Here is an 11,404-nt window from a genome sequence, read left to right on the forward strand (position 1 = left end):
TACCACCCTCATTGTAAAGATTTTTTTCCCTGCATACCAGATCAATCTTCTAAAACAGATGTAAACAGCTGAGCTAAATAGCTGGTGTGAAAGAAGCAAATCTTTGGCTAAGTTTGGGAGTAACTGTGTGCTGCTGAATTTTGTTGCCAAATTAATCTTCGTATCTGTGGATGCCCTGACTTAGGGAAATCAGATCTTTGCTTCCTTACAGCCTTACCTTTCTGGAAAGGCCACAGGTAAAACTCCAAGAAGGCTAGGGAGCTCCTATTTTCATCCTCTTCGTGTTTGAGAATTCTCACTGGCAATGGTTAAAGCTTTCTGGAGTCTTATTTACATTAAGTTATAATGTTGACTGACAAACTAGACATCATTAATCATGTATTATCAGGATCACTTCCATCCTAATGCAACAGTAAGTACATTTGAATCATTAGATCTGTTCTGTCTTCCAGGAAATGAATGTGTTTAATTCCCCCCCTTCCCACCTCACTCTTCTAATCTTACTTTGTCAAAGGAACTTCCTAATTAAAACTAACTTTGTATCCTTACACTTTTAAAAGTTAAACTCTTTTCCCATAGTTAAATGCAACTATTGCAACTCATAAAAAGGTGAGATTTTTTTATCATTGTAGACCATTTCCTTGAATGTGTTAGAGTGGGAAGACGAGCTTTAGGTTCTGTTCTTTGTACTATGACTGACTCTTAATTTATGTAAGTGGTGATGCTGTATATTGTAGTTTGCAAGCACTTAGAATCATAGAATAGTTAGGTTTGAAAAGGACCTTAAGATCATCTGGTTCCAACCGCCCTGCCATGGGCAGGGACACCTCACACTAAACCATGCCACCCAAGGCTTCGTCCAGCCTGGCCTTGAACATTACCAGGGATGGAGCATTCACAACCTCCCTGGGCAACCCATTCCAGTGCCTCACCACCCTTACAGTAAAGAATTTCTTCCTTAGGGATGACTCTGATAATTCCTGATAATTCCTAATGGATTTAGGTGCCTGCAGAGGCTTTTACAGCTTGGAGATGGTTTTTACTCTCTCACAGAACATTCAGAAAACTCCATACATGCACATAGATTTGAGATCATGCTACAAAAACTTCAGAGAGAGATTATGGTTGTTGTTGCTTAATGTAGTAGACACTGTAAAAAAACTTCTTTTACATGTACAGTATTATCTCCTCTTGACACGTGTATGCACAAAGGACTTTCAGATTCTGCTGTAAAACATGGTTATGAGAGCGGTAACAGTCTGAGGCCTTCAGGCATAGAGGCGGGTTTTGTTTTTTCTTCTTTCTTTGTCAAAATTGGTATGACAGAAAGAGTGGAAGTGGATCAACTCTTCATCTTACCAATTATTTCAAGCTGTGTTGTGCAGCAATACCACAATATGCGTTTTGCATATATAGAGTAGTACCGCACTGGTGCTCTAATTCAGGCACTGTATTGGTTTCAGTAGAGTTTCAGTGAGTGTAAAAAAAGAAACCCTATGCTGACTAACTAGTGCTTCTAGGCAGTGGCTGCTGATAACTAGAGCAGAGGACAAACAATATGTAGACCAGATATTTACTAAAGGACCCACTTCTTAGCATTGGCTATTAATATTTTATGTTACACTTCATCTCCTGTTTTACAGATTTTTTTTAATTTCCCGTCTTAACACTCACTACGAAGTTCCAGTTAAGTCCCAACTTGCTGTAGAGAAACAATCTGCATTTTGAAGTTTGACTGATATTCCTCATTCTTGCTTCTGGCAGAAAGAAAAGGCTGGGAGTGTCCAGTGGCAGCAGTGTGCATGTCTGGAGCTGTTGCTACCTCGGAGGTCTTTGTCAAGTGTTGGCTAGAGGGAGACACGGAGATGATGGGAAGTGTGCTGCAAGACTTGTCATGAAAGGTGATTTGTGCATAAGACGTGACTAAAAGCAAAAGATTTTTCAGGAGTTTGAAGCATATCCAAATAAACAAGAGGAGAGAGAATAGTAGAATGAAGTAGGAAGATTTAGAATTCTGAGGTGTAGTACTTGTATGGTCAAAACCAACCAAGCAAAGACACTAGGTGATGGAAAAGTAGTCTGCATGGTTGGAGTTTGTCTCTGTTTGGACAAGAATGTGAATTTAGGCTCTGCTTCAGTGACCTGAACTCCATTGTTACTGAGTGTAAATGTACTTTTTCATTGTTCAGGATAGCCAGTGTGGAACTGACAGCTGAACTGCATCTTTTGGTGTTATTCTGCTTTAACAGATAGAAATAAGGTCAGGTCTAGTTTAGTTGGCAGTCTTCCTATTTAAAGAACCATGAACCCATGCTGTGCAATTTAATAATTAATCCTTAAAGAGAAGCAAGACTTAATTCTAAATATTCTCAAATTGGGATTACTTTAACTCCAGCTTAATCTTGTATTAGCTTTGAGTTTTTCATTTAAAGATATGCAAAATAAAACCCAGGAGCCCTTGGAGGAGGGAAATCTTACTGAAAATGTCAGTTTCCACTTTCATGTTCAGTTCTTTTCCAGACAAATAAGCTTCCTGCTCTCCAGGAGAGCTTTACTCTGCAAAGTCAGTCACTTAGATGTCTTTATTTATACAGCACTTCAGGACAACATTTCAGATCCTAAAACAAGTTCTAGTAAGTGTAAAAGTATGTGTCACTCATTTTAATTTTTCAGGTAGTAACTGCTAAGTGACAAAAAAGGAAGAACGGCAGTGGCAGTAGATAGTGTTGTGAATACATTACAGTTGTCTTGTCTGGTGAAATATGGCTTGTAAGACCAGAAAGAAAAGGTGATTTGGTAGGAAGCTTTGTTTCCCTGTTCTATTTTTAACTTCAGCTACTGTAGTGATAGACATTAATCATCATTCTGGAAACAGTAATTTTTATAACTATTTGCATGTTTTCCTATTTAATAAATAGTCTGTTGAGGTGGGGAAAAAACTCATTTTGAGGTTAGAAGTCTCATGAACTCATGAATTTGGGGGGGTTACCCATGTTGAGCCTATAGATGGAGAAACTAGATTTGACCTGTGATTTCTTTTCAGGGTCTGCATGTAAATCTTATTCCAAGTTAAAGTCCCTTTGAGATGGTCCTTCATCTCATGTTTTACTAGCTCTATTACATTATTCTATAAGACTTTCTAAGATTCTGACATGAGTGAGGGACAATCTCTTTATTGGTGTACTTTCAAGACATGTTAAAACTCTTCTATAAAGTAAAAAGTTTTGGCTTACATGCCACATCCTTAAATATTTCACCTCAGTCTACTTAGTTCCCCTTAACTTCAGCAGAAGTTGCTTTTGTGCATCTAAGTGCTGAGGTTGGCATTCAGACCAGAACGTAGTTAACCCTGAGAGCTACTCCCTGCAACCAAGCAGCAGAGGTTTAAATTATTAGTCTCTAATCTTGTGAAACCCCACTGAAAAGGGTAGTTCATTACCTTGATGTTGCTTAACAGTAATTCTATTACAACATGTCACATAATTGTTTGTTTCTCCTAGACCAAGGTAGAACTCTGAAGAGTTCAGTGTATTACAATGGCAAGACAGTTATTTCATCAAGTAGGAGCATCTCTTCACTCAGAACACTGCGATCTTACTGCAGAGAAGCCATAGGTTGCTCCTGAATATTGTTCCTTCATTACAAACTCTTCCAAACCATATACACAAATCTAGTCTACTTTGATCAAGGCTATGGATTAAAGTCAGCTTCTGGTATTTCCTTATCCTAATAAAACTATACAGTTCAGATACATAGGTTTGTGTAAGAAAGGTCACTTTTCTTTTTCATTGTTTCATGTATTTTCCTATATTGCAGGAAGAAATAGCATTTTTTCTACTTTGTCTTGATAATGATGTAGAGAGAAATTTAGTACAAAGAAACCCTACAGGTCCTATTGACAGATGAAAGGCTTATAGTTAGCTAATTCAAAACTGATCTGTAAACCTGACTAATCAAAATGAGGCATTTCAAGCTGTATTTGACCAAAAGAGTAATCTGACTTGCACAACTGCTGAGCATCTGCAGTTGTTAATTGTCTGTAATTTGTCAGGCTTTAGCATTCAAGCTTTCTGCTGTATTTTTTCAGGGTTGGAGTCAGTTACTGAAGTCAGTTAATCGGACTCCACTATCATGCCAGGTGGGAGTACTCCCAAAGTACTATGTAGTCTTGAAGGAGTGGAGTGGCATTTGTGTATGCAGACTTTTGCACGTGTTGTGTGGAGAAATATGCTTTCTGCTGTCAAAGTGGGCATACCGCCTGTAGGAGCATGGGATAATCAATGGGACAATGGGTCCCTGTTGTTTGATGTCTAGGAGAGGGTACTTACCTTTGATATCTAAAGGGAGACTTGCATTAGGACTGAAATAAGTGAATATACTCAACACTAATCAGAAAGGGTTTTCTGAGAAGACAAAATACTCCTTTGAAGAACACTGATGGGGTATATATGAAAGAACTGTGATCCTGGGTTTAAGTGAACCCAAACAAATAATAAGATGATGCATGGTCTGCCCTAAATATATTCCAGTCCCACCATCAGTAAGCTTGTGTGGGTACTCTTACTCATGAGTAAATTAAGCATGGCAGATTGCTGGGATTATGCTACATAAGTGCTTGATGTGTGATTGTGCAGTGGGGGAGGGAGGGAAATTTGGAAGGGAAAGGGGAATATTTTAAATGTCCTTTTCATGTTTAAACTCGGAGAACAGAGTTAGATAGCTGAACTATTCTCCATCCACTTAGAGAAAATTACTGTATTTGTGGGAAGCGGTTATGGGAAGAACTCGTAGTGAAATCCTTTTTTCCCTCCAAGCTCAAAGTGAGTCACTTCCCTCCCCTCCAAAAAAGTGCCCTTATTTCTGTCCCTGGGCAAATAGCATAGCGGTTATAAAGAAGGTTGTAGTTCAGAAAGCCACAGATCTGAGTGCCTGACAAGGCAAATTGAAGCGTTATCAGGAGAATGTGTGAATTTGCTGAGTTTCGCCTCTTTTGCTTTGAGGTGTAGATAACCTTTCTAATAATGATGGAAACAGTGCTGATAAGATGGAATGCCATATTTCCCCATGTACACATTACTAGATGATATCCAAGTGATTAAGTCCAGAAACTATCTGTCACATTGGCACTATGCCTGCTTTGCCTCTGCTGCCAGACTGTTTCTCCACAGTCATGTCATCCTTGCTCCCGCAGTGGGGAGCAGTTGTGTTTCTCCTCCTCCTTGCTGGCTGGCAGCTCTTCTGCTTACAGAGCTGGCTGGTGGTGTGTCTCCTTTATCCTAGAGGAATGAGAGGACTGGTGGGGTAGAAGGATATCTTAGCAGAAGAAGGGTGTCCCAGTGCAGTTCCCCAGCAAAATTGGTTTGGCCGGTGGTGAGGGATTAGTGACAAATCTGTTAATTACTGAAGAGGTACTAACCTCTGATCTAATGGGCTGCAACAATATCATGCTACGTAATAATTAGTTGTTAGTAGGAAGCTCACTGCTGAGCTGTTGAACTCAGAGCTGTCTCTTCTTCCAGAGTTGGTGGTCTCACTCCAAGGAGCGTGGCACTTGATCGGTGGGTTTTGTGTATTGAGAGAAAGCCAAGGGATTTGCAGAAGTATCTATGCTAGGAAATGTGGCAAATGGAAGTCTGTGTTTTACACTCTTCATTTGGCAACTTCATACAATTCCCTTCCTTCCCAGAGTGTTCTCTTCCATTTTAAATAGCAAATTAATTAGATGAGTGCTTCTTGCCTCTGTGCCTGTGCCATTTCTACCTGTCTAGTCAACGTTACTGAGTAACTTGGCAGCCTACACTTTACTCTTTCCCTATAATTTTTGTAGCCCTGAGCAGATGCTCAAACATGCATGGTGTTTTGGTCTGGTAGGATTTTGCTCTAAATGCTCTTGCTGGCCTGTGTCAGTTCAGAAGGTAGGTGGAAGAAAAGCACCAGACACATGAACTGGGAGTTGTGAAGTGTCATTGTTACCTTCTTGTGGAAACAGAAGTTGTGAGAAAGCTCTGTCTCCCACATAGTCTTTACCAGTTGTAGTAGTGGATATTGGCCAATCTTCCTTTCTTTTTTTAGTTTCTTACTGTTGGAGTTTTAGCTTTTTGAGCAGTTCGCAGGTGAAGACCAAGTATAAACTTGGGCCGATACTCAGGCATGAGTCCACATAATAAGCAAATATAAACCTGATGTGTTCCTAATCATCCTGTGCTAGGAAGAAGATAAACTGTATCACTGTTCATTATTTAACCCTAGTGTCCTATTATCTGATGGTTTTATGTTGCGTATTTCAACATCACCTAGAAGAAGAGGGAGCTTGTACTAGAACGAAAAGGATTGAGGACAGTGCTCTGTAGAACAGCCAAAATACCAAAAAAGGATGGTGAGTCTTGGAAAATAAGACCCCCTTGATTATTTTTTTTTTTTAACTGAACAGTTGCAACTCCTACAAAGTGGAATGAAAAAATGATATTAAAAAAAATAATCAAGCTTAAGATTTGAAGGTGTACAGTACATAGCAAGAACTTTCAAGGTCAATCATAATACTTTGTAGTATTCACTCTGCCCTTCCTGACTTAAGGCTTACTTTCTTCATATGCAGTTAAACTGTAACTACTGCAGCCCTTGCACTTGTTATTTCTGGTTGTGCCATGCCAGCTGCTGGTTCTTTGGTAGACTGCACAGGAGAGGAAGTGGCACTGGAGCAACTGACACAACAAAATGATTTTGTTGCTACTTCCCTGTTGCCCATTTAAAAAGAAAAATGAGAAAAGTTTTTACTAACTGTTACTGCACTAACACAATTGTTATTACAATTATAAATGACTTAAAAGGTAGATATGTCATGTCTTATTAGCAATTTGATCTGTTCTTTTTTAATATAGGTCAACTGAAGGTTATTGAATCTGTAAGTTAATGCTTTTGCTACTTCTCTTTTTTTCTTGTGGAGAGAATCCACATGAGATCCTTGAAATGAGGAACAATTACTGCTCTGAGATCTTACTATTTATTCTTGCTTAAATGCAAACAAAAATGGATGTTCTTGTTTGTACAGTTAAAAAAAATTGGCACCATGTTATAGCTGAAGCAATGTAACTGCCATCTGTTCTTCCAAGAAAAACAAAATAGCTGTAAATGCATCAAAATGCTTTTGTTTCTCTGGTATGAGAGGACCTTTGTTGAGGTTCCTTCCAACCTGGTATTCTGTGAATAATCAAACTGCTTCTTGTCATTTTTCTTTATTTAAGTGATTCTTTGGAGCAAAAATCCTGCTTCTCTGTGGTGTATCTCCATTAGTTTATCATATAAGCTGTATGTGCTTTTGTGTTTATAGCAAAATCTTTGTTAACCTGTGATGATGCTAAATTTTTTCAAGTGCGTAATGGGATGGTTTTAGTTTGAAGCACTGGGACTTAAGTTCTGTATCTGCTGGAGATGTACCTGACAGAAATTGAAAATGAACTCCACTATAATGTGGGAAATGTCTTTCATTAAAATAGTGGCTTACTAGTTAATAAACAACTAGAATGCATGAAAGATTGTCTGATATTTTGTGGAAGAGAAGGCTTTTTGAACAGTGTAATGCACTTCTCTTTCTAGTACACTTCTAAAGCTGAGAGTTCTTAAGTGTAAATTTTCAGATGATGCTAAGTGTATCAAGCTGTGTGATTTCAAATGCTATATAAAATGTCACAAATACCATTAAATATTGAAAAGGTGTGCAGAAACAGCACTTACTTGAAGCTCAGCTTCTCTAGACCTTCTGTTTTGTGGTGCCAGTAACACGCAACTGAATCAATGTGCCTGTGGTATGTATGAACTGTCATTTGGCTTGGGTCTGGGCGAACTGTTCTTGTATTTACTATGCAAAGATGTCAGGTTTGATTACTAAGGTTGAAATGAGAGTAATCCCACTGACCCAAATTCCTGAATTTTCTTTGTGCAAGTGAAATCCAGTTTCAGCTATTCATTGTGTACAAGTGACTTGTGTTTAGAATGCCCTAAGGATATCTAGGTATTGTATAGCAGCAAGATAATTAAATATTGCAAAAGCTTCTGCTGGAGTTATATGCTTGTATGAATTCTGTGGAGAACCAAACCTTGGAAATGAAAGAATGCTATACAGACTAATTGGACATAATGCCTGTTATGTGCACAAAACATGAAATCCTGGAAGTCACAAAGAGGAGTGCCCTTCTGTCCAAACCAGTTCATCTCTGTAAAAAGCCTGGCTGCACAGTTTTGAAAGAGCTTTCCAAAGAAACCTAATGAGAAAGGTGCACAAAGGCAATGTATTTTTTGTAGCTCATCTTGCTAAGATGATTAGAAGAGTTGCTGGAGTTTATAACATACACTATTTCTTTAAGAACTGTGTATGTACATATTTTTATATATGTATATGTGTGTGTTTATACTGTGTGTAATAAATAAAAGTAAGTTTTGGAGCTGAAAAGTCAGTGAAGCCAGGACTCAGCCAGATGTTCTGTGGACCAGCTTTCATGTGACCACAAGAATGGAAAGAATAGATAATGCAATCAGATATTTGAGAAGGGATTTGGGAAGAAGCACGTTCTCTAGGGTAGGTTAATAGAATCCCAAGAAGCATTTTCAAATTAAAAGGGGGAGAAGAGGGGAAAATAATCTAACTGGAATGTAGAGTGTATGCAAAAACTTCCAGGCTTCTGCTAGATTCAGGCATTGGCAGGGATAAGTCCTTCTATCTTAATTAAAAAGTTGGTGGAGAGGAAATGGACACATCTTTTAAAGTGAATGTTCCACTTACGAGTCAATTATGAGACAATAGCAATAGCTGTATGGAGCCAGAGCTGAGGATATAGAATCTTCTTCCAGCCTAAGAATTTGCAGCTCGGGGGCTTACTGGTGTAGTTTTGAAGTGCTGGAGACTGAGATTTTGGAATGTGAGATGGCTTTCTGAATTCCCGGTTTCTCAATCAGTGTGTGCTAAGCTAGATGTGTTATAGCACTTTCTTTTGGCTAGTTGGTTTGTTTTTTTCCCCTCCTCTGAAATACTAATGATCGCCACTCTAGAAAGGGTTTGATTTACGTGTGCAGGACCACTAAATCCATTCTCATTATCTTTAGTTTTCTGAGGTCTTTTTCCCAGTGTGAATGAGTTAACCCCTAGAAAGGACTTTCAGGACAGGTCAGAAATGAAGCTGATTTGAGAAGAAGCCTTAAGTGACCTCAAGATCAGATTGAAAATAAGAATCTAGACCTTGTATTTTAGCTCTTTGCATTTAACCTATCGTATTGTCAGGAGGTTGCTACTTTTGTAATAGGACGTGCATTTTTTTGTAGCTATTGTGAAACCTTTCTGTAGACTTAGTTAGCACTATGCCTGTGATATGTTTGATTATGCAAACTGTCATCTGTGTTGTAAAGTGTCATGGTTTAAGCCCAGCTGGATAACTCAGAACCATGCAGCTGCTTGCTCACTCTCTCCCTTCTTCCTCCCCCTGCTCCCGAATGAATGTTGTTGTTCATGTCATATGAAGTACTGCATATGATTGTCTTCTGTACTTGAAAATAGACCTGCATAAACTTACTTTTGAATGCAGCTCAACAGTTTTGGAGGTGTAGGTCAATGTCAGGCTAGTCCTTGCTTTTGGAGTTCATTTAAACAAGATTTAAGGGGGAGTAAATATTTCTTCTTTTGGTTGTATTTGTGAAGCAAGTAGTTAGTTCCATAAATGATAACATAAATTGGCATTGTCCAAACTGGCGTGTAGAAGCAGCTCACTGCATGTGATTATATATTTTTAGGGTTAAGTGATACGAAATTAAGGATACCAGAGAGGGACTCTTCATCAGGGATAGTAGTGATAGGTGACGGGTTTAAACTTCAACAGGGGAAGTTCAGGTTAGATATAAGGGAGAAGTTATTTATTGTGAGGGTATTGAGACACTGGAACAGGTTGCCCAGAGAAGTGGTAAATGCTCCATCCCTGGCAATGTTCAAGGCCAGGTTGGGCAGAGCCTTGGGTGGAATGGTTTGGTGTGAGGTGTCCCTGCCCATGGCAGTGGGGTTGGAACTAGATGATCAGGGATTGAGGTCTTTTCCAACCCAAGCCATTCTATGATTCTATAAATTACTGTTCCCTCTCAAGTCCTCCAAATAAAAATCGATTGCTAACTGATTGTCTTTCTGATATAGCCTTACTGTGTACATTTGTTCTAATTTAAAAATGACCTAAAATCCCAGTTCCATGTGATCTGGTGGTTACAATTAAATTCAGCTTTTGTAGAAAGTAAGCAGGAGCTTGCAGAGATTTTTTTTTCCTAGTGTATGTTTACAAAAAGAAAAAAAGTAGTATTTACCTAAATGATGAAACATATGGTAGTCTTAAATCCTGCTTATTGTAATCCATGCTCCTACCTGTTTCAGTCTTTTGATTTAGTGTTTTGTGTGATTAGAACGGGGAGTGGCAAAATACTTATGCCTTACAACATCCTTTAGAGAAGCTCATACCGTGATTTAAAAGGGAACAGTCACTGGAATCAGAATAAAGAAACCTTGTTTCTGGTACACCTACTTGCTTGCATGAGGTTTTAGAATCATAGCACGGTTAGGGTTGGAAAGGACCTTAAGATCAGCTAGTTCAACCCCCCTGCCATGGGCAGGGACACCTCACACTGACCCATGTCACCCAAGGCTCTGTTCAGCCTGGCCTTGAACACTGCCAGGGATGGAGCATTCACAGCTTCCTTGGGCAACCCATTCCAGTGCCTCACCACCCTCACAGGAAAGAATTTCTTCCTTACATCAAATCTAAACTTCCCCTGTTGAAGTTTGAACCCATTACCCCTTGTCCTATCACTACTACTGTTTTGAGCACAAGGAGCTTCAAAGCTGTTGGAGGTGGGGACTGTTCATTAGCAACACAGCCCAGCTGAGCTTTCTAATTATGGAAGTTGTGCTTGCATGCTCATTAACATAGTTTGAAATTCTGGTTCCTGGTCAGACTTTCTAAGTATGAGAAGAGCAAACTCTGAGATGCTTCACTGCTTCATTACTTAAAAACCAGTACAGTCTACTGTGTTGTACAGCACTAAAGGATAAAGTGAGTCTTTGCGGTTACACTTTGTCTTTAAGCTGTATCATGCAGTCTCATTATAAGCAAAATGAAAATAGAAAAATGTATGTATCGTTTTGTTTTCCAAGGGTCTACCAGAAGCTGAGCTTCCTCTTTGGTGCTGCTGGCTGCAGCTGTTTGCCTCCAGAGGTACATTTCCTTAACTATAGGGTTGCTATATACTGCAGTACACCAGAAGAGGGACACGCAAGCTTGGAGGGCTTACAGATGGCAAGGCCAAATGCTTCCTCTAAACCAGGGCTTGCTGGACTTCTTCACTATGCCATTATAGCTTGTTATTGGGGTCAGCCATAGAG

This window comes from Neopsephotus bourkii, unplaced genomic scaffold, assembly GCF_033783945.1.
Source record: "Neopsephotus bourkii isolate Nb327-2 ecotype Australia unplaced genomic scaffold, CSIRO-AGI_Nbou_v1 NB_1686, whole genome shotgun sequence".
Classification (NCBI taxonomy): Eukaryota; Metazoa; Chordata; class Aves; order Psittaciformes; family Psittacidae; genus Neopsephotus; species Neopsephotus bourkii.